Consider the following 21,089-nt stretch of genomic DNA (forward strand, 5'->3'; position numbering starts at 1 on the left):
TTTTGTAAAATCAGTTTTACCCAGTTAAAGAGAGCTACTCAACAGACACATAACCCACAACCAGAAGGGTGGGGGGATTGCGATTGTGGGCTTTCTTTTACTCCATGCTTCAGAATAGGAATTTAATCGCCACTGCACCTCCAGGATTATCCCAGAATCTAGGATTTTGATTTGATTTGTAATTGTCATATGGGTTAGTATACAGTGAAAAGTATTGTTTCTTGCGCGTGATACAGACAAAGCATACTGTTCATAGAGATGGAAAGGACGGAGTGCAGAATGTGGCGTTACAGTCATAGCTAGGGTGTAGAGAAAGATCAACTTAAAGCGAGGTAAGTCCATTCAAAAGTCTGACAGCAGCAGGGAAGAAGCTGCTCTTCAGTGGGTTGATACACGACCTCAGACTTTTGTACCTTTTTCCTGGCGGAAGAAAATGGAAGAAAGAATGTCCAGGGTGCGTGGGGTTCTTAATTATGCCGGCTGCTTTGCTGAGGCAACAGGAAATATAGACACAGTCAATGGATGGGATGCTGGTTTGCGCGATGGACTGGGTTACATTCACGACCTATTGTAGTTTCTTGCAGTCTTGGGCAGAGCAGGAGCCGTGCCAAGCTGTGATACAACCAGAAAGAGTGCTTTCTATGGTGCATCTGTGAAAGTTGGTGAGAAGTTTGACATCTGTCCATTTGGGCCCAGGCCCTTGAGAAATTCCAGGTAGATCCCATCGATCCCAGTGGCCTTCCCAGGCTTGGTAACTGCCAATGCTGCGCCCATCTCTTCTGTGTTGAAGGCAGTTGGAAGGTGATGTGTGTATGTGTGTATGAAGCGTGTGTGTGTGTGTCTCTCTGTGTGTGTGTGTGTGTGTGTGTGTGTGTGTAGCAGCATTTTGCAGAGACAGCTGAAGTAGCTTTCTCACTCTGTATTTGCCTTTATGTGGTGTTGTCTTTTCAATATTTGGCACTGGTATGTTGGGCTCCCTCATCATTCAGTTTGGGGATTTCCAGAAACTTTCTCCTCCTATAATAAAATAAAGGCGAAATACTGTGGATGCTGGAATCTGAAACAAAAATAGAAAATGCTGGAAAATCTCAGCAGGTCTGACAGCGTATGCGAGAGAGAATAAAGCCAACCTTGAAAATGTTGAAAACATTGGCTCTATTCTCTCTCCACAGATGCTATCTGACCTGCTGAGATTTTCCAGCATTTTCCACCTCGTCCTCCTGTTAGTTGTTCAATGGTCACCATCATCTACGACCAGGTGTGAAAGAACTTGAATTTGATCCATTGGTTTTGGATCACTTAGCTCTGCCTATTGCATGCTACTTTCACTGTTAAGCATGCATGTAATCCTGCAATGGAGCTTCACCAGGTTCCTGCACTGGAGCTTCACCAGGTTCCTGCATTGGAGCTTCACCAGGTTCCTGCATTGGAGCTTCACCAGGTTCCTGCACTGGAGCTTCACCAGGTTCCTGCATTGGAACTTCACCAGGTTCCTGCACTGGAGCTTCACCAGGTTCCTGCACTGGAGCTTCACCAGGTTCCTGCACTGGAACTTCACCAGGTTCCTGCATTGGAGCTTCACCAGGTTCCTGCACTGGAGCTTCACCAAGTTCCTGCATTGGACCTTCACCAGGTTCCTGCACTGGATTTTCACCAGGTTCCTGCATTGGAGCTTCACCAGGTTCCTGCATTGGAGCGTCACCAGGTTCCTGCACTGGAGCTTCACCAAGTTCCTGCATTGGAGCTTCACCAGGTTCCTGCACTGGAGCTTCACCAGGTTCCTGCACTGGATTTTCACCAGGTTGATGTACTGGATTTTCACCAGGTTCCTGCATTGGAGCTTCACTAGGTTCCTGCACTGGAGCTTCACCAGGCTCCAGCATTGGAGCTTCACCAGGCTCCAGCATTGGAGGTTCACCAGGTTCCTGCACTGGAGCTTCACCAAGTTCCTGCACTGGAGCTTCACCAGGTTCCTGCACTGGAGCTTCACCAGGTTCCTGCATTGGAGCTTCACCAGGTTCCTGCACTGGAGCTTCACCAGGTTCCTGCACTGGAGCTTCACCAGGTTCCTGCACTGGAGCTTCACCAGGTTCCTGCATTGGAGCTTCACCAGGTTCCTGCATTGGAGCGTCACCAGGTTCCTGCACTGGAGCTTCACCAAGTTCCTGCACTGGAGCTTCACCAGGTTCCTGCACTGGAACTTCACCAGGTTCCTGCATTGGAGCTTCACCAGGTTCCTGCACTGGAGCTTCACCAGGTTCCTGCATTGGAGCTTCACCAGGTTCCTGCATTGGAGCGTCACCAGGTTCCTGCATTGGAGCTTCACCAAGTTCCTGCACTGGAGCTTCACCAGGTTCCTGCACTGGAACTTCACCAGGTTCCTGCATTGGAGCTTCACCAGGTTCCTGCACTGGAGCTTCACCAAGTTCCTGCATTGGACCTTCACCAGGTTCCTGCACTGGATTTTCACCAGGTTCCTGCATTGGAGCTTCACCAGGTTCCTGCATTGGAGCTTCACCAGGTTCCTGCATTGGAGCGTCACCAGGTTCCTGCACTGGAGCTTCACCAAGTTCCTGCATTGGAGCTTCACCAGGTTCCTGCATTGGAGTTTCACCAGGTTCCTGCACTGGAGCTTCACCAGGTTCCTGCACTGGATTTTCACCAGGTTGATGTACTGGATTTTCACCAGGTTCCTGCATTGGAGCTTCACTAGGTTCCTGCACTGGAGCTTCACCAGGCTCCAGCATTGGATCTTCACCAGGCTCCAGCATTGGAGCTTCACCAGGTTCCTGCACTGGAGCTTCACCAAGTTCCTGCACTGGAGCTTCACCAGGTTCCTGCACTGGAGCTTCACCAGGTTCCTGCACTGGAGCTTCACCAGGTTCCTGCACTGGAGCTTCACCAGGTTCCTGCATTGGAGCTTCACCAGGTTCCTGCATTGGAGCGTCACCAGGTTCCTGCACTGGAGCTTCACCAAGTTCCTGCATTGGAGCTTCACCAGGTTCCTGCATTGGAGCTTCACCAGGTTCCTGCATTGGAGCTTCACCAGGTTCCTGCATTGGAGCTTCACCAGGTTCCTGCACTGGAGCTTCACCAGGTTCCTGCATTGGAGCTTCACTAGGTTCCTGCACTGGAGCTTCACCAGGCTCCAGCATTGGAGCTTCACCAGGTTCCTGCACTGGAGCTTCACCAAGTTCCTGCATTGGAGCTTCACCAGGTTCCTGCACTGGAGCTTCACCAGGTTCCTGCATTGGGGCTTCACCAGGTTCCTGCACTGGAGCTTCACCAGGTTCCTGCACTGGATTTTCACCAGGTTGATATACTGGATTTTCACCAGGTTCCTGCATTGGAGCTTCACTCGGTTCCTGCACTGGAGCTTCACCAGGTTCCTGCATTGGAGCTTCACCAAGTTCCTGCACTGGAGCTTCACCAGGTTCCTGCACTGGAGCTTCACCAGGTTCCTGCATTGGAGCTTCACCAGGTTCCTGCATTGGAGCTTCACTCGGTTCCTGCACTGGAGCTTCACCAGGTTCCTGCATTGGAGCTTCACCAGGTTCCTGCACTGGAGCTTCACCAAGTTCCTGCACTGGAGCTTCACCAGGTTCCTGCATTGGAGCTTCACCAGGTTCCTGCATTGGAGCTTCACCAGGTTCCTGCACTGGAGCTTCACCAGGTTCCTGCATTGGAGCTTCACCAGGTTGGTATCTCAATTTTAGCCAAGCCTGGTTCTGTCCCTGGCATGTCTCCTCATTAACCTCCTTTCGTGAGGGTAACAGTAGAGTGAGGTGGAGTGAGGAATAGGTTGGGCCACACCACAAATTGTGGTGGAATACAGCTCTACTCTCTCTGATAACCCACAGCACCACATGGATGTCTAATCTGAGCTGCTAAATGTGCTCTAAATCAGGCAACTGTACCCTACATCATATTGTCCTCAGTGTGAAGAATGGACCGTGTAGTTGTCATCTGCAATTGGTGAGGATGAGCTGTTAGGTTTAAAGTTTATTTATTAGAGTCGCAAGTAGGCTGACATTAACAGTGCAATGAAGTTAAGGTGAAAATCTCCTAGTTGCCACACTCCAGTGCCTGTTCGGGTACACTGAGGGGGAATTTAGCATGGCCAGTACACCTAACCAACACATCTTTCGGACTGTGGAGGAAACCGGAGCACCCAGAGGAAACCCACGCAGACACAGGGAGAACATGCAAACTCCACACAGTCACCCAAGTCAGGGATTGAACCCAGATCCCTGGTGCTGTGAGGTAGCAGTGCTAACCACTGTGCCACCGTGCTGCCCTGTGTGCATGTGTTTTTTTTCCCCTTTTGTTGATTTGCTCAGTATTTGCCTCAGGATGAGTTTGGGATCTTTGTCCACCAGGGTTTGAGCAACTCAGGCAGTAATGATGCTATTGAGCCACTCTTGGTGATGTATATTGAAGCCCCCATTCCCCCACTCCCGGCCCACAGTACGTTCTGTGCTGTTGCCACCCTCAATGCTTCTGCTAGTGGTGTTTACTATGGGTGTGAACTGATTCATCAGCTGACAAAGGGTGGTCAGTATAATCAACAGGCGATTTCCTGTCCAATGCTTGACCTAATGCCATGAGGCTTTATGGTATCCTAAGGCAATGTTGAGGGTTCTCAAGACAACACCCTCCTGACTGCATTCTACTGTGTCCCTATCTCTGATGGATCTGTCCTGCTAATGGGATAGGACATCTCCAGGGAGGAGAGGGGGGGAATGATGATGGTCTCTGGCACATTATCTGAAAGGTATGATTCTGTGACTGTCAGCCTGTGGGGACAGTTCTCATAATTCAGATTCCCAGATATCCATGACTCTGAGAAATGTGTCTTTTGCCCAGCATGTTGCTGGGTTTTTTTGTATTATCATTTTGACACTTTGGGACAATGTTTTATCTTTGTTCTTTCATGGGATGCGGGCATCACTAGTTGGGGCAGCGTTTGTTCCCCATCCCTAATTGCCTCTGAACCGAGTGACTTGATAGACCATTTCAGAGGGCAGTTAAGAGTCAACCACATTGCTGTGGCTCTGGACTCACATGTAGGCCAGACCAGGTAAGGATGGCAGATTTCCTTCCCTAAAGGACATTAGTGAACCAGATGGGCTTTTACAACAGTTCATGGTAGTTTCATGGTCACCAGGACCGAGAATGACTTCACATTCCAAAGCTAATACCGAATTCAAATTCCACCAGCTGCCCTGGTGGGATTTGAACCCATGTCCCAGATCATTAAGCTGAGGCTGTGGATAATGAGTTCGGCATCATTACCATTCTGATGTAGAGGCCAGACTGGGTAAGCATGACAGACTTTCTTCCCCGAAGGACATTAGTGAACCAAATATGCTATTCTGATAATATGGAAATTGTACGGTTGGGAGATTTACAACAAATCTATAGATTTGCCATGATCTTATTGAATGGCGGGGCAGGCTCGAAGGGCTAGATGGCCTACTCCTGCTCCTATTTCTTATGTTCTTATGTTCTTATACCTTCCCATTCTCAGTGTAACAAGAAATAGCATTTATATTGTAACTTAAACATCATGAAATGTATCAAAGGAAATTTGGCATGTCAGCTATGACTCTCACCAACTTTTACAGATGCACTATAGAAAACATTCTTTCTCATTGTATCACAGCCTGGTATGGCTCCTGCTCTGCCCAAGACCACAAGAAACTCCAAAAGGTTGTGATGTAGCCCAATCCACCATGCAAACCAGCCTCCCATCCATTGACTCTGTCTACACTTCCCGCTTAGGACCCTACACACCCCGGACATTCTCTCGTCCATCTTCTTCCGTCGGGAAAAAGATATGAAAGTCTGAGGTCACGTACCAACCGAACTCAAGAACAGCTTCTTCCCTGCTACCATCAGGCATATGAATGGACCTACCTCACACTAAGTTAACCTTTCTCTACACCCTAGCTATAACTGTGACGCTACATTCTGCACTCTCTTGTTTTCTTTTCTATGAATGGTATGCTTTGTGTATATAGTACACAAGAAACAATAATTTTCACTGTATATTAATACATGTGATGTTAATAGATCAAATCAAATCAAATCAAATCACAAGATCGTAACCAGACAAAATTTGACACTGAGACACAAAACTGACCTTGGGTGGCCAAAATCCCGGCCAAAGTTGTTTAAAACTTGGAGCAGCACAGTGGTTAGCACCAGGGACCCAGATAGAATTCCGGCCTCAGGTGACTGCTGTGTTTTTGTAGTCCAAGCCAGAAACTCTAAGATATTTTACATAATCAGCCAAGACCGTAAGTTTAGCACTTGAATTTAAATTCAGTATAGGCAAATATAAGATGTTTCACTCCAGGTATGATTCAAGCAGCCCATTAGGGAGATTTTAATCAAACAAAGTTTATTTAATACAATTAATATATAATAGCAATAATCAGCAATAACTTTTACCAAATTACAAAAACTCAGCTATAACATTGTATAAGCTTTAACAACAAAATATGCCGTTCCAACCCAACAAAACCCTACAAGCATATACGCTGCAGCACAGACAGCAAGTATGCTCACGTGATGCTGGATCTTGCAGCTTTGCAACACCTGCTGTGAATCAGCCCTTTGGATGGAGAATTGAAAGTCTGGCTTCTCAGGCCTATAACTTCCAGCATACCTCAATGTAGTGATAGAGCCATTGCAGGCTTCTAGTTTGTAGCTGGCAAAACCACTGACAGCAGAACCTTCACTCTAGCGACTGGGGCAAGAAAGACTGCTTCCAGTCTGCAGTCCAAATAGCTTCTGCCAAATTGAAATCAACCTTTGAATATTTCCTGTGATAAAAAGAATTCTTCCCCCAATAATTCAAAAAAGGTCAGAAAACTTCAGGACACTGCATTAGGCCCAGATTAAAAATAAACAAGATGCTCATTATATTGCTTCAACAGACTTCATGGTAACAGTTCAAAAAACACCCAGGCTTGTTTTACAAAAACTGCAGAGAAATACGATTAAAATGGATTTCTTAATGGCACAGTAGTGTCAAGGTGTGGTGTCTACCTGTTCTTCCCGTGAATGTTTGGGTTTCCTCCAGGTGCTCCAGTTTCCTCCCACAGTCCAAAGATGTGTAGGTTAGGTGGATGGGACATGTTAAATTGCCCCTTAGTTTCTCAAGATATAGGGATTAATCAGGGCAATTACATGGGGTGACAGTGATAGGGCCTGGGTACAATGCTCTGCTGGCGAGTCGGTGCAGACTCGATGGGCCGAATGGCCTCCTTCTGCAGTGTAGGGATTCGATGGTTCTATGAAAGCTTAATGCGTAAAGCAGGTAAGAAAGAGAAGGAGCTGGAATTCCGGAGCTTCGGCAGAACTGGCCATTATTAATAGGACAAAGGGGATGGGGGGAGGCACAAGACACTATAGAACAGTGACTCATTTAAAATGAAGTGGAATTTACTGAATTTGCTATGCTCTTGACTGAAATCCTGAGGAAACTCAGTTTCAGTCACCGAGCCTGTCAGATAGCATTAACATTGCTATTAAGTAAATGCATTTAGTGTTTGCGTTATCTGAGGCATGCAAAATGTAGGGTCCTAGCGAATGTTTGATTACACGTTCTGGACTGCTGCTAGCTGCCAGCGGGAGCTCATTTCAGAAAGAGATGGATGTTGGGATTCGAGTTAGAATGTCAGCGTGAATATTAAATTTCAGTGCTCCAATCCTATTTTAAATGTTCTTCATCAACTGGGAGTGAAAGGCGGAGGGGAGCTGAATTTCATTACGGTAAGACATTCATCTCACATTAAAAACTGTCTCGCCGTTACAATGCTTCAATTAAAAAAAATCCTGCGCGGTGTTTTTGTTTGAAGACAGATCTCTGGATTTGTGAAGGGCACGCTGGGGTCAGCCATAACATTCAAATTTGGGATTACAGGCAGGATTTTACAGCCTCGCTTGGGCCAGGCCGGAAGTTCTTGCCTGAGGAGATTTCCGTTGTCGGATCCTTGCCGATTCCAGAGTGGGTAAGGTGGTAGAGTTCCGGCCTATGTTTAGATATTGAACCAGATTTTGGTCTGGATTCATTTTTGGGCCAATACTTGACACTTGGGCCGAGGAGATCCCAGATTGATGGAAATGGGCTGTCTCCATTACTATACTAGATGTGAACGACCCAGTGCTGGTCACATCTCTGTAGGCATCTCACTCAAGCATAGAGGTCAATGTTGTGTTGGAAGAGGCTCCCAGATTAGGTCAAGGCAGAGGGAATGGGCATGGCAATAAGGGAGGCACGGTGCCACAGTGGTTAGAACTGTTGCCTCACAGCACCAGGGACCCAGGTTCAATTCTGGCCTTGGGTGACTGTCCAAATGGAATTTACATATTCTCCCCGTGTCTGCGTGGGTTTCCCCCAGCTGGTCCACTTTCCTCCCACAGTTCGAAAAATAAGCTGGTTAGGTGGCATTAGCCATGCTAAATTGCCCCTTAGAGTCCCAAGACGTGCGGGTTAGGAGGATTAGTGGGGTAAGTATGTGGGATTACAAGGCTAGGGCAAGGGTGGGCCAAGGTTAGATGATCATTGGAGAGTCGCTGCAAATTCCTTCTGTTCTGTAGTGATTCAAACATGAAACAAGAAAGGCAATGGGGGAAAAAGGGGATGGAGGGAAAGGATAGAGAGAGAAATGGAAGGAGGAAAGGGGGAGAGGAGACTGGAAGAGGAAGGTGAGGGTGGAGAATGGGAGATAATGAGGGGCGATAGAGAATGGAGGAAAAGGACAGAAGAAGGGGAGAGGTGGGTCTGTTAGACCAGGCAGTGTTGGGATGAGAGTTGTGGGTTGGCATCTCCTGCAGAAACGCATGGGCAGTCTTGCTCCTGTCTTTACAGAAACACTTTTCATAACAACAGCCTTAGGAATCAATAACAAACATAGATGTTTGAATGGAACAAAGTCCAATGGCTGGCAATGGCTCAATGATGCCCTTCAACACACAATAGGCCTCAAATTTACATATCTAACAGGTTTTAGGCAATTGCCCAGGCCGCCTAATTCTATCTATCAGAGCACAGTTGGTGTCAAGGAACAACCTAGATAAAGATTTTGTGAATCAGGAAAGTTGATTAGACCTGATTTGCATATAAATTGTTTTCTCTGTTTGTTGAATATTATTTGCTTAAGATACAAATGCTGGCTGCAATTAATCTGGAAATATGAGATTGTGGTGTGAATCAATGCTCAGTATCGGCCTTTTCATAACTTCAGCCGCTTCACAATAACAGGATTCTGATGAGGTCTTTTCATATTGCTCTGTGTGGAGCTGAAATGTTTTAAAGAATTCCGGATCCACCGTGAAGTGGTTCCAATTTTCACTGTGGATTGATTCTGGCTTCCATCGTGAAATGTTTCCGATATTTGTCACTTGAGTATTTTCACTTCCATCTAGGTGATCTGAGTTTCTCTTTTGTTCAGTGGGGTCACTGATTCGGACCAATCGGTGGCCATGTTGTTGGAGCCGCCAAGATAACTCACTCAGTGGGTGTTCATGGTGTCCACCAGAGAGAAAAGCTGCAAGCCCAGTATTAACAAATAAGGTACCTATAGATAACAGATTGTTATACAGACCGATGTGTTTTAACCTCTGTAACGAATAAAGACACAAAGTCAACTTTAAACACTTAAACACAATTCCCTTTATTTTCTAACTACTTAAACAACTGTGAATACTTGTGGCACGGTGGCACAGTGTTTAGCGCAGTGCCTCACAGAGCCAGGGTTCAATTGTGGCCTCGGGTGACTGTCCATGTGGAGTTTGCACATTCTCTCTGTGTCTGCGTGTGTTTCCTTCGGGTGCTCCAGTTTCCTCTCACACTCCAAAGATATGCGGGTTAGGTAGATTGGCCATGCTAAATTGACCCTTAGTGTCAGGCAGATTAGCTGGGTAGATGAGTAGGCTTATGGGGATAGGGCTGGGTGGGAGTGTTGTCGGTATAGATTCGATGGGCTGAATAGCTTCCTTCTTCACTGTAGGCACTCCATTATATGATTGAAATACTCACTATCTGTTACTTTACTTAACTTAAGGTTGATTTCCACTTGCAATTAAAACCTGGCCAGGGTTTTGTTGTCACACGGAAACAGTCCTTTGTCCTCTTCTTCTTCCAGGTGTTGTCTCTCCTTGTGAGCTTGGTTCTGGGTTCCTCACACTGCCTTTCTGAACAAGCTCTTTGTCTTAGTAGAGTTAAACTCCAAACATTCCTTGATCACCAGCCAATAAATTGATCAGAAACTGCAACTGCATCATTCGATTAGGCCAACCAAATAGTGTCAGAGTAGTGGCACCAATCATTTCAGACCTCCTCATCCCTAGGCCCCTTAAGTGCATTTTGTTTACAATGCCAAGATAAGGAACACTGCCTCCAAAGTCTGTAAAGAACTCTTCCCTGTCAAGGGCAAGCTGTTAACTCTGACACCTTCTGACTTTTGACAAATCCAGGCCACTGGCCACAGTAAATCCCAGCACAGTGAAAAAATATAACTTTATTCACATTGCTATGGGCCAGGGTAGCATGTAGGCTGGACAGTAAGATTTCCTTCCCATGAGAGCATTAGTGAAACAGATGAACTTTTATGACAATCGATGATAGTTTGTGGTCATCAGCGAGATGAGTTTTATATTCCAGATTTTATTATTGAATTCGAATTCCAACAACTGCCATGATGAGGTTTAAACCCGAGTCCCCAGCACATTAACCTGGTCCTTTGGATTACTGGTCCAGTGACATTACCGCTATACCATCAGCTCCGCACAAGTTGAGTTAAAGTTGAGGAACTTTAGTTACATGGAAGGATTACAGAACTTTGAATTTCTTCCATGGAGCAGATACTGTGGTGTTCAAACTTCTGAAAAGAATTTGAGAAGGTAGATAGACAAAATTCTTTCCAGTGGTAAAAGGATCAGTAACCAAAGGTCACAGATTTAGGGCAATTGATATAAGAACCAGGAGAAGGTTTTCTTTATGTTAAAATGTTATAATCCAGAATGCCCATCCTGCAAGGGAGGTGGAAGCAGATTCTGTGCTACCACTCAAAAGGAATTGTGTATTTACTCTTTGTTTTATTCATTCATATGATATAACTGACAATGCCAGCATTTATTGCCCATGCTTAATTGCCCTTGAAAATGTGGTGGTGAGCCTCGTTCTTGAATCTTTGCAGTCCATGTGGTGTAAGTACACCCACTGTGCTCTTAGGGATAGTGTCCCTGGATTTTGACCCAGAAACAGTTGTTATAAAGTTAGTGTTTGTAAAATTATGAAAGAATTGTAAAATGCTAAGAGGAGAAAGTATTACTTGATCCCTTTAATAGGTAGGTTTGTTTTGTATTTGGTGCATATCCAGTACACAGACTGAAACAATTATATCGAGTGACTGGGCAGTAGTGCTGCTAAGACAACAGGCTGTTTTTGAATTTTAATCAATCAATTTAAAATAAGTATTTGAATAACAGCAACCTATCAGATTTGAATTTGATGTTTTGGTGACCTGTAAACCAATCCTATAGTGAGGATGTTGCTATGTCATCAGAGGTACAACAGCCAGATCCCAACTCCAGACAGCCAGTAGCAACTGCCCTGCCACGGTCACAGCTCACAGCTGCGTTTGTGTCTTAAAAGAAAGCCCCATCCCAATTGCAAAAGTAGTAACACAAGACAGAACTGAAAACAGAAGAAATCAGCATAAAAGATTCTGGAAGATAAAATCTGGTTATATTTTGAGAGCGACTAAAAATTCTATTCTTTTGTTAATAAGTTGGAATTGTAATTATCTAAACAGCCTTCCATTAGAATCGTGTTTCATTCAGTTTGTTAATAGTTTAGTTAACCTGTTTAGTTAGATAAATAAAGTGTTACTTGTTGATTTTACAGAGAGAGTTTCAGGTAGTTATTTTGATTTAGCCACTAAATATTACTGAAGCGCTGTTATTACCACTTCTCACACACTTTAATGGATTATGAAGGGAGGTGCTCCTCTTTGAGCAGTTAAGGATTAGCTCTTAACCCTTAGAAAGAAATGGTGATATAGTTTCAGGTTAAGATGGTGTGCAGCTTGGAGGTGAATGTGCAGGTGGTGTGTCTGCTACACTGGTGCTTCTGGTACATGGTGGAATTTCTGGATTTGGAAGGTGGTGCTGAAGGTGAGTTGCAGCACTCTAGCTTGTAGATGGTACACACGCTATTGCATACCAGTGGTAAGGGAATGAACATTTGGAGTGATGGATGTGGTGCTGATCAAAGGGGCTGCGTTGTCTAGGCTGGTGAGTATTTTAAGCATTGTTGGAGCTGCACTTACCCAGGCAAGTGGAGACTATCCCATCACAATCTTGTCTTGTGCCTTGTAGATAGTGGACTGACTTAGGGTGTCAGGAGGCAAGTTGCTTGCTGCAGAATTCTCAGCCTCTGCTCTTATAGACATGGGGGGACTCTCCTGTCCTACCAACTATTGGAATCGTAGAAGACATGGGACAGACCACGCAAAGGTTAATTGGCCTCAGAGGGGGGAATTCTCCAGTTTTGGGGTGAACGCAGCTGAAATATCCCGCTCGCAGTATTTATATGGCTGGTAAACATAAGAACATAAGAAACAGGAGCAGGAGTAGGCCATCTAGCCCTTCGAGCCTGCCCTGCCATTCAATAAGATCATGGCTGATCTGAAGTGGATCAGTTCCACTTTCCTGCTTTCTCCCCATAACCCTTAATTCCCTTGCCTGTCAAAAACCTATCTACCCGTGACTTAAATATATTTAGCGAGGCAGCCTCCACTACTTCAATGGGCAGAGAATTCCAGAGATTCACCACCCTTTGAGTGAAGAAGTTCCTCCTCAACTCCGTTCTAAACTGCCCCCCCCACTTATCTTGAGGCTGTGCCCTCTAGTCCTGTTATCCTTTCTGAGCGGGAAGAATCTCTCTACCTCTACCCTATCCATCCGTTTCATTATCTTATACATCTCTATAAGATCCCCCCTCATCCTTCTAAACTCCAACGAGTACAGACCCAGTCTATTTAGTCTCTGTTCATAGTCCAACCCCCTCATCTCCGGTATCAGCCTAGTGAACCTCCTCTGCATTCCCTCCAAGGCCAAAATATCCTTGCGCAAGTGTGGCGACCAAAACTGCACACAGTACTCCAGCTGCAGCCTCACCAGTGCCCTGTACAGTTGCAGCAAGACCTCCCTGCTTTTATATTCTATCCCCCTCGCTATAAAGGCCAGCATTCCATTTGCCTTCTTGATCACCTGCGGCACCTGTAGGCTGGGTTTTTGCGACTCATGCACAAGGACCCCCAGGTCCCTCTGCACTGTAGCATGCTGCAGCTTTTCACCCTTTACATAGTAATCCCTCCTACTATTATTTTTGCCAAAGTGGATAACCTCACACTTGCTAACATTGTACTCCATCTGCCTGGTGCAGTTACGTTTCTGGTCAAGGCTAATACTCAGGATTCTGATAGTGGGGAATTCAGTGATGACAATGGTACTGAACCTCAAGTGCAAATTAAGTTCTCTAGAAAAGCAGTGCAACGTGATACAGCAAACTGTGAATAACTGATAATTTCTTCAAAGAACTGGTACAAGCAGACCCCATTTGGAATATTGTGAGCAATTTTGGGTTCCGTATCCAAGGAAGGATGTGCCGGCCTTGGAAAGGGTCCAGAGGAGGTTCACAAGAATGATCCCTGGAATGAGGAGCTTGTCGTATGAGGAACAGTTGCGGAATCTGGATTTGTACTTGTTGGGGTATAGAAGGATGAGGGGCGGATCTTATTGAAACTTATAGGATACTGCGAAGCCTGGATAGAGTGGAGAGGATGTTTCCACTAGTAGGAAAAACTAGAACCAGAGGGCACAACCTCAGGCTAAAGGGGCGATCCTTTAAAACAGAGATGAGGAGGAATTTCTTCCACCAGAGAGTGGTGAGTCTGTGGAACTCTTTGCCGCAGAAGGCTGTGGAGGCTAGGTCATTGAGTGTCTTTGAGACAGAGATAGATAGGTTCTTGATTATTAAGGGTATCAGGGGTTCTGGGGAAAAGGCAGAAGAATGGGGATGAGAAAAATATCAGCCATGATTGAATGGCAGAGCAGACTTGATGGGTCGAGTGGCCTAATTCTGTTCCAATAGCCTTATTGGCTAAATGATTTCTTTTTGTGCTATAAGGTTTTATGATTTTATAGTGAAGACTGATGACTGAACCGCACAGTGCAAACCCAGGTGTCTTATACTCTGCAACTCTGATTTGACTGGTTGGGGGATGCTGCAGAGCCTAATCTGAAAGCGAGCATTGTGGAACCACCACTGAGTTGGATAATCCACAAGGGAAAGGTTGTTCCACTCTGCGTTACCATCAGTGACATCTGCAGTGGAGGCCTCGGGCACTCAGTACTTTGTTTCAAAGAAGGTCCCACTGGTAAATAATTGTCTCCAGTGTTTGAGTTGTGACCACAGCTTCTGACAGCTGAATGCAGAGCTGAGCGGATGGGAGGAGGGGGGGCCAATGGCAACATGTATTCGATAAAAGGATATCAATTCCAGCGTCAGAGGACAGGGGTAGGTGATTGGTTACCGAGCGTTATTGTCTTTTTTCACTCTATGTTAGGGTGCTAGTTTCAATTAAGTTTAAGTTTGCAGTCTAAAATCCTTTAAGTTTGGTCAGTTTTGTATTTTCACCTGTTGACCTCACTATGTCTTCAGTTTTACTTGTGTTGAGTAAAGGGCAACACGGTGGCGCAGTGGTTAGCACTGCTGCCTCACAGCACCAGGGACCCGGGTTCAATTCCTGCCTCAGGCGACTGTCTGGGTGGAGTTTGCATGTTCTCCCTGTGTCCAGGTGGATTTCCTCCCAGTGCTCCAGTTTCCCTCCACAGTCCAGAGGTGTGTGGGTTAGGTGAATTGGCCATGCTAAATTGTCCCTTAGTGTAGACTGGTGGATTGGCAGGAATAAGGCCTGGCTGGGATGGTCTGTTGGGGAGTTAGTGCTGACTCAATGGGCCGAATGGCCTCCTCCTACACGTAGAGTTACTATAATTCTATGATAAGTTCAGTTATAGTCTAATAAATGGAGGCATGCAGGTCAGTCCCATGAATGTGCATCCTGCATCACGTGGGAACTCCAGGTCCTTTCTTGTGGCCGGGACAACCGCATTTGCAGGAAGTGATGCCGGTTGGAAGAGACAAGCTCCAGGTATTGGAGCTCGAACAGCAGCTGATGTCACTGGAGCACATTCACAAAGCTGAGACAGCTATCCTTGGATAACTCAATTTTGGAGTTGATTACACTGTAATGTAGGGATATGCAGACAGAATAGGAGCACCCGGCAGTCAAGGAGGGCCAGGCAGGTAGTGCAGGAGGCACCTGACCACATTTGTTCTCAAGCTAGTATCTGAATAAGATGAGGATGATGGTCCCTCAAGAGAATACAATCAGAAGACAGCAGGGTGGGTAGATAAGCTGGTTAATAAGGCATACAGTATACTTGCCTTGAATAGTCAAAGCATAGAATACAAGAGCGAGGAGATTATGATGGAGATGTATAAAATGCTCATTAGGTCACAGCTAGAGTATTGTGTGCAGTTCTGGTCGCTACATATAGACAGGATGTGATTGCACTAGATAAGGGTGCAGAGAAGATTCACCAGGATGTTGCCTGGACTGGAGTGTTTCAGCTCTGCAGAGAGGCTAGTTAGGCTGGGGTTGTTTTCCATAACCAAATGGCCTCTTCTGCACTGTAGAGATTCTATGATTCGATGATTTTATGAAGTTTGATGTGGGACGCCTGAGGGGCAATAACCAGGACAGAGATTTAAGATAAGGGATAGGAGATTTGGAGGGAATTTGAGAAAAAAACTTTTTCACCCAGAGGATTGTGGGAATCTGGGACTTACTACCTGAAAGGGTGGTAGCGATGGGAACGCTCACAATATTTAAGTAGCATTTAGATGAATGCTTGAAATGCCATTAGCACACAAGAAATTGGACCAAGTGCTTGGAAATGGGATTGGAATAGATAGGTGCTTGATGGCCAGTATAGACATAATGGGCTGAAGGGCCTCGTTCTATGCTGTAAAGTGCTCTGCCTCTATGAGATCCAAGACTACAACACCATGGGTGACTGAGTTGTGCAGAGAGGAGGAAGAAGGCCAGGGGAGCAATAATGATAGGACTTGCCACACAAGCACAGGGGCTACAAGAGCAGGTCAGAACACTGCAGCGAGTAACTCACCTCCTAATTCTCTGAAGGCTTTCCACCATGTACAAGGCACAAGTCAGGTGTGTGATGGAATATCCCCACTTGCCTGGATGGGTGCACATCCAACAACACTCCAGAAGCTTGACACCATCCAGGACAAAGCAGCCCACTTGATCAACACCATATCTACAAACATCCACTCCGTCCACCATCGACACTCAGTAGCAGCAGGGTGTACTATCTACAAGATGCACTGCAGCAATCCACCAAAGATCCTTAGACAGAACCTTCGAAACCCATGACCACTTCCATCCAGAAGGACAAGGGTAGCAGGTACATGGGAGCACCACCATCTGCAGGCTCCCCTCCAAGTCACTCACCATCCTGACTTGGAAATATATTGTCATTCCTTTGTAGTCACTGGGTTAAAATCCTAGAATTCCCTCCCTAATGGCATTGTGGTCAACCCATAGCCACATGGACTGCAGCTATTCAAGAACATAGAACATTACAGCTCAGTACAAGCCCTTCGGCCCTCGATGTTGCGCCGACCAGTGGAACCAATCTAATGACCCTCTAACCTAAACTATTCCAATGTTATCCATATGCCTATCCACTGACCATTTGAACGCCCTTAAAGAAGGCAGCTCACTATCACCTCCTCAAAGGCAACTAGGGATAAGCAACAAACACTGACCAGCCAGCAATGCCCATGTTCCGCGAATGAGTAAAAACATTTTTAAAAAGAATTTTCAGATGAGACAGAAAGAGGGATGAAATTCAGGAGCGAGGGTTAATTATCCTCATAGTTTGAGGATTAAGGGCAAACCATTTAAGACTGAGTTGAGGGGAACCTTTTTTTACCCAGAGAGCAGTGAATGTGTGGAATTCACTACCACAGAAAATAGTTGAGGCCAAAACATTGTGTGATTTCAAGAAGAAATTAGATCTCGCTCTTGAGGTTAAAGGGATCAAGGGATATAGAGGAAAGGCAGGATGAGGATATTGAACTCGATGATCAAGATGAATGGCGGAGAAGGCTCGAAGGGGTAAATGGCCTACTCCTGCCTCCCTCTATTATCTATGTTTATCGGTTAAAGAAGCAATCAGAGTTGTGAGGAAGAATGATGGAAGAAGCATTAACTAAGGCCATAGTGGCAATCATAATACTGGGAGCGTACTGTAGATCCGTAAACAATCAGAGGAAGATAAAGTACCAGATATATAAGGCAATTGCTGAGAAGTGCAGAAACAGTAGGGGAGCAGGAGCTGCAACATACACTCATATTAATTGGGTTAAAATCAGTGGGTCAGGAATAGGGGGCACAAATTCTTAAAATGCATTCAGAAAAACTGTTTTGGAAAATATGTAGCAAGTCCAATGAGAGAAGGGACAATTCAGGACCTAGTTTTAGGTAATATAGCTGGACAGAATGAATGACCATCAGTCTGAGCGCAGTTTGGTGGCCATAATTAAAATTCAATTTGACTTGGCAGTGTTATTGTAGAATCATAGAATCCCTACAGTGCAGAAGGAGGCCACTCAGCCCTTCGAGTCAACACTGACTCTTTGTCAGAGCATCTTACCCAGCCCCTATCCTCGGTAGCCCGCTAATTTCCCCTAACTTATACATCTTTGAACTCTAATAAGCAATTTAGCATGGCCACTCTACTTAACCTGCACGCCTTTGGACTGGGGGAGGAAACTGGAGGGCCTGAAGGAAACCCATGCAGACACAGGGAGAACGTGCAAACTGCACACAGACAGTAACCCAAGCCGGGAATCGAACTCGGGCCCCCAGCACTGTGAGGCAGCAGTGCTAACCACTATGCCACCGTGCCACCCCAGGTGGGATGGAATTTTACAGGCCCATTGTGGTGGGAGGGGAGGTGGGTGGGGGGGGTGAGGGGCGGGGGGGGGGAGCGGGGGGGGTAGGGCGAAGAAATGCGGCGAACTGTTCCAAAGTCCATTGACTTCGCCTGGACTGGAAAACCCCACTGGCCGGAGGGCATGTAAAATTCTGCCCATGGGAAAAGGTGAATACAGAGAAAGAGCAGCTGTTGTAATCTGGGGAAAGGCTAATATTCTTGAGCTGAGGTAATGATTGGGGAAAAGTGAACTGGAAATGGAAATGTGAAAGTAAATCAGTGGCTGGGAACTTCCAGCTATTCAGACCAGCGCGATTTACCAGTCCCACCCACAGCGTGCGTATCCCGGCAGTGAGTGGCGCATTCAGCCGGAAACCTTGTTGACAGTGGCAGGAAGAGAAAATCCTTCCATCGGTCAATGGCGAGCTGCCTCTGCGGCCATGCGGGGGGTTATGTGGAAAATCGGACCCAGTGTCCGAGCAGTGAGACACATTGAAGGAGGAGATAGAAAGGGTTCAGAATCAATATGTTCCCACCAGGAAAAGGGCTGAGACCCCAAAATCTAGACCCATGGATGCTGAAGAGCAGTGGCCCTGTTTTATTTAACCCACCCAGAAAGGTTGAGAGGCTCATTTAAACAAACTATAATATCATTAAAGGGCTTCCCCTGACACATAACATTGCCCACAGCACTGTGGCACTGCCCTTTGGCAACATGGCACTGCTCACAGCACCCTTGCACTGCGCCTGACACCATAACATTGCCCATTGCATTTGGTACTTCCCCTTCACACTATGACGCTGCCCACAGCATCTTGGCACTGTCTATGGCACCCTGGCACTGACCACAGTGCTGTGGCACTGCCCTGTGGCACGCTGGCACTGTCCACAACACTCTGGCGCTGCACAGGAAGAACTGCCAGGGACCCTCCCAGAAGCTCCATTGTGGAGGTGGGTTTCCCCATGTCTGTGAGAGGTGGAGGAGGGTCTCAATGTGTGTTGCGGTTCTCTAGATTTTTTTAACTGGAGATCAAGATTCCTGGCATTTCTTGTTATTTCCAGTCCCATCCCACTGCTGTGATGGCGAGGGCCAATGTGTTGAGGAAAGCCAGCTGTGTTGCTGGTGAGCTGCGTTGGTTTTCCAGAATCAGAGAAAATTCCACCCAACCAAGGAAAGAGCAGGGCCAATTCAAAATAGAGAGAAGATAAGTGATGTGTGGAAGAGATGGGCATGAATTTTAATAAAAACTTGGCGTCTGTTTTCAGAAATGTGTAGGAAGGGGCAGAGGAAGCTGAGGAAGAGTGTGTTACATTCAAAATGGGACAAACATAGTGAGGGAGGAAATAGTAAGAGGATTGCCATCCGTAGAAGTGGATAAATCATGATGTGGAGATGCCGGTGTTGGACTGGGGTAAACACAGTAAGAAGTCTCACAACACCAGGTTAAAGTCCAACAGGTCTATTTGGTAGTAAATACCACAAGCTTTCGGAAACGCTGTTCCTTCATCAGGTGTGTGGAAAGTTCTGCCAGAACCTTCCACAAACCTGACGAAGGAACAGCGTTTCCAAAAGCTTGTGGGTTTACTATCAAATAAACTAGTTGGACTTTAACCTGGTGTTGTGAGACTTCTTACAGTGGATAAATCACCAGACGTGAAATATATCCAGCTTTCTAAGAGAAGCAAGGTAAGAAATAACAGAGGTTCTGACTCAGGCTCAATTGGGGCCCCGAGTGATTGTCTGCATGGAGTTTGCACATTCTCCCTGTGTCTACGTGGGTTTCCTCTGGATGCTCCGGTTTCCTCCCACAGTCAAAAGATGAGCGGGTTAGGTGCACTGACCATAGTAAATTGCCCCTTAATGTCAGAGCGATTACTGGGGTTACAGGGGTAGCGCCGTGTTGGGATTGTTGTTGGTGCAGACTTGATGGGCTTCCTTCTGCACTGTAGGGTTTCTATGATTCTGTAGGTGTATTGCCAACACACTGGCAGAACACTAACGCTGTACTGTTGTATTAAAAGGGAAGAAAGGATTGTCCGTGTAGCTACAGGACAGTTTCGGTGTTGGTCAAATTTTTTTTCATGTTCTGGGTGACTGCAGAAACCACTATTAGAAGAGGCACACATTGATTAAGGACAGTCAGCATAGATTCATCCAGAGAGCATGGGTCTGACTAGTCTGAGTGAATTTTTGAGGAGGTTAAAGTCATTGGGTTGTGTAGGAATGAAGGCAAAAGGCAACAAATTAAATGGTGAACTATAAAGTCTTCAGCATGTGGCCGTGCTTGTCACCACACACGTGAGGACTTCCACACCTCCGCTGCATCACTTCCTGTGTAAACGTCATGGCAATATAGGCATTGAATCCCTACAGTGCAGAAGGAGGCCATTCAGTCCATCGAGTCTGCACTGACCACAATCCCACTCAGGCCCTATCCCCGTAGCCCCGCATAGTTGCTCCGCTAATCCCCTGACACTAAGGAGCAATTTAGCATGGCCGATTAACCTTACCTGCACATCTTTGGGCTGTGGGAGGACAGTGGAGCACCTAGAGGAAACCCACGCAGAGACGGGGAGACCATGCAGACTCCACACAGACAGTGACCCAAAGCTACAATCGAACCTGGGTCCCTGTCGCTGTGAGGTAACAGTGCTAAATACTGCAGGTCCTATGGAGCTGCCACGTGAATTCTACAGGAGGTAATAAGGAGACCTGATGTGGGCCTCATGTTTGATTTAATCCTAATAGCTCTCATCCAGGCTTTTGACTAGTTCCCAATTGGGAGACTAGTCAGAAGAGTGAAAGCTATTGGAATGGGGGCAGCATGGTGGCAGAGTGGATAGCACTGGTCCCTCACGGTGCTAGGGACCCAGGTTCAATTCCGATCTCGAGTGATTGTGTGGAGTTTGCACAGGTTTTTTACATTTCCTCCCACAGTCCAAGAGGCGCAGGTTAGGTGGATTGGCCATGATAAATGGGCGAG

This window comes from Carcharhinus amblyrhynchos, chromosome 14 (genome assembly GCF_965287045.1).
Source record: "Carcharhinus amblyrhynchos chromosome 14, sCarAmb.v2.hapA, whole genome shotgun sequence".
Classification (NCBI taxonomy): domain Eukaryota; kingdom Metazoa; phylum Chordata; class Chondrichthyes; order Carcharhiniformes; family Carcharhinidae; genus Carcharhinus; species Carcharhinus amblyrhynchos.